Source organism: Coenobita brevimanus, chromosome 30, assembly GCF_032717465.1.
Source record: "Coenobita brevimanus isolate Jiangsu-jjx chromosome 30, ASM3271746v2, whole genome shotgun sequence".
NCBI lineage: Eukaryota > Metazoa > Arthropoda > Malacostraca > Decapoda > Coenobitidae > Coenobita > Coenobita brevimanus.
This window is the reverse complement of record NC_136983.1, coordinates 42,632,757-42,636,653: the sequence shown is the minus strand read 5'-3', so window position 1 is coordinate 42,636,653 and position 3,897 is coordinate 42,632,757.

The following is a 3,897-nucleotide window of genomic DNA, read 5'->3' as shown; positions in this document are numbered from 1 at the left end:
AAAAAAAAAAATCGTCTGGAGGAAGTAAAAACAAAATAAAAACAAATCTTGGGTTCAGAAAATCGTCTTGAAGGAGAAAAATAAAAATAAAATCAGTCTTGGGTTCAGTAATCGTCCTGGGTTCAGAAAATCGTCCTGAAGTAGTGAAACCCAAATAAAAACACGCCCTGGGTTCATAAAATCGTCTGGAGGTAATAAAACCCAAATAAAAACACGCCCTGGGTTCAGAAAATCGTCTGGAAGTAGTTGAACCCAAATAAAAACACGTCATGGGTTCAAAAAATCGTCCTGAAGTAATAAAACACAAATAAAACACGCTTTGGGTTCAGAAAATCGTCTGGAAGTAATAAGACCCAAATAAAAACACGCTCTTGTTATAAAAAAATCGTCTAGGAGCAGAAAAACACTTAAAAAAACAAAACACGTATTACTCTGACTTTGAGGGCAAGGCGGGGAACCTTTGATCTGTCCTTCAAAAAAAATAAAAATAAAAAATAAAACGTGGAAATAAAGGAAAAATCAATGAATAAATTATCAGAGAGGATGAGAACTGCCAAACACTGCTGCTGTTTTTATTGTTATTATTATTATTATTATTATTATTATTATTATTATTATTACTACTACTACTACTACTGTTGTTGTTGTTATTATTGTTATTATTATTATTATTATTATTTTATTTTACGGTCCGAAATAATTCTGAACTTTTATGCATGGAAATGGTCTGCTATTTAGGTGTGCTGGATTTTTTTTTTTTTAATTTGTGAATAAAAAGCGTATTTGTGATGTGTTTACTCTCTCTCTCTCTCTCTCTCTCTCTCTCTCTCTCTCTCTCTCTCTCTCTCTCGCCTTTATACCTTTCATCTGATGACTCTCTCTCTCTCTCTCTCTCTCTCTTTCTCTCTCTCTCTCTCTCTCTCTCTCTCACCTCTACGCCTTAATATTTACCTTAAAATTACACATCCCAAATAAGAGACAGATTTTCCCTTCATTATCCCCTTCACTACGAGTATTTCTTAAGATCAATAAAATGTCTTCAAATGTAAAAATAAAAACAATAAAGACATCCTCGGTTTGAAGGGGTTTAAACAATAATATGGCAATAATATGAGACTTCTGAGATCTATGCGGTGCTTGGAGGTAGATAGACAGATAGATAAATAGATAGATGGGTGGATGGACTGATGGATGCTTATATAGACTGAGAGAGAGAGAGAGAGAGAGAGAGAGAGCTACCTGTGTGAAAGAGAAAGGAGCGACGGGAGAGTGTGGAAGTGCTGTTGGAGAGAGAGAGAGAGAGAGAGAGATTCCTTCATTCTGCAATACATCTAGAAAGACAGATGATTCAATTTCAGTCTTGCAGCAGTTGGAGTCTGTTTGCTTATTTGTACAATACACACACACACACACACACACACACACACACACACACACACACACACACACACACACACACACACACACACACACACACAGAAAGAGAGAGATGGTAACACACACACACACACACACACACACATACACACACACAAACACAGAGAGAAAGAGAGAGATGGTAACACACACACACACACACACACACACACACACACACACACACACACACACACACAGATGGTAACAGAGAGAGAGAGAGAAAGAGAGAGAGAGAGAGAGAGAACTATCAAAAATCAACCCAATTAAGTCAGAGAATACCGAAAATACGGCCTCGTAGTGAAGAGGTAATTTCTAGACAAAAATAGACCTTAAGTGTTTTGTGAATAAGGCCAAAATTTGCATGCGCTGAACTTTGACTATTAGCAACGACTTCTTCCCAATAGTTAAGGTGCTTTCATGGAACGTGTACATGCAGATACGTGCACATGACCGCATACACACACATACATATGCCGGAGGGAACATACACACACACACACACACACACACACACACACACACACACACACACACACACACACACACACACACACACACACACACACACACACACACACACACACACACTGAATACGTACACACCGAAGCATCAGTTGTAACTGAAGGCTTGCAGTTAGAGAGAGAGAGAGAGAGAAACACACACACACACACACACACACACACTCACTCACCGAATACGCACACCGAAGCATCAGTTGTAAGTGGAGGCTTGGAGAGAGAGAGAGAGAGAGCGCTCCTGCCCTTCTGATGGACGTGTTCCCCCACACTGCCTCTCTCCACCTTAATATTGGAAGGAGAGGCAGAGGAAGACTGAGGGGTGTGTTCGTGTGGGCTTGGAAGACTCCCTGTAGTTCTTTCACCTTAACTTGACCCAGATTTTCGTCTTTCTGCAGCTTATTTAACGTAGCTCAGTGTAAAAAAAAAAAAAGGAAATAGTAGAGCTGTACATCACTTATACAGCACTTCTTCGTGACTAGCAACCTTTTGGTATTCACCTATTACTGCAACTCAGCACTGAAGAGGGTGGCAAGATTTAATGATTTGTTCTTATTATACAGACGATTTTACTCAACTGAAGTGATATTTCAAACCGGAGAGGCTGCATATAACACACACACACACACACACACACACACACACACACACACACACACACACACACACACACACACACACACACACACACACACACACATACACAGTCACCCATCAAAACATAAAACCCGCTCTCGCTGTGCAGGTTCGGGTGTAGCGGATAACTAAGTAAACCCATTAAAAGTGTCACCGTGCCTCATTAAATAATATTGGACGGAGTGTTGGTCGGCTTCGGAGGCTTCATGTCACCTGTGTCACACCTTGATTAAACCACCTGAACGATATCTCCTGTGGGGCACGTTCATTCCCTGCTTCTGCCAAAGACTTCTGTTAGGCGTAGGTTGAAGTGTTACATTAAGAGGCAGTATGTAGCCTCTTATTACCCTCAATACGGTGATATTCTCTCTCTCTCTCTCTCTCTCTCTCTCTCTCTCTCTCTCTCTGTTATATCTTAAATTGATATCATACGCGCGTGAGTAAGTGGAAGGAGGAGGTAGTGTAGGTGGTATGAAGAGATGGGAGGTAGGGGAGGGGGAGGGGGAGGGAACAGAAGAATAAAGAGGGGAGGAGAGGGGAGGGAGGGAAGAGGTGAAGGGGGTGAGGGTGGGGGGAAGAGAGGAGTGGACAGGGGGGTAGTGTGGAAGGGGAGAGGGGATAGAAGTGGACTGGAAAAAGGATGGTGGGGTTGGAGGGGGTAGGAGGAGGGCGAGTAGTGGAGTCGAAGAGAGGGTTAGGTCGGGGAGATGAGGGGGTAGGATTGGAAGGGGTGATTAGGGGGGAGCAGAGGAGAGGAGGAGGGAGGGGAAAGTTAGGAATGAATATAGACTGGAAGAGAGGGGAAGGATGGGGGAGAAGAAGGGTTGGAAGGGGAAGGGTTAAGTGGGAGGGGTGATGGAGTCGGGGTAAAGAGGTGAAAGAGGGGGTAGAGTGGGAGAGGAGGTGTAGGGGAAGGGAAGGGAAGTTAAGGTGGGAGTGTGCTGGTTCAAAGGTCATACTACCCACACTGCAACCTATCTATTCTCTCTCTCTCTCTCTCTCTCTCTCTCTGCCTTCTTATTTCATACAACAAAACTCTTCACACACACACACACACACACACACACACACACACACACACACACACACACACACACACACACACACACGTGGCTCTGACGTATGATTGATTACAGACAAACAGATTCAGGGGCAATCAGAGTAGATGGCTGTGTTGTACTTTTCTGTGTTCAGGTCCGTACCATCCCATGTCTATCTATCTATCTATTGCCAGACGCCATAATCCCATAAGGGGTGGCCATTTGACTTTGAGTTATTTGTTTTACGGAGAGGGGCACTAACCCTCCACCAACCCACGTAGGGAGC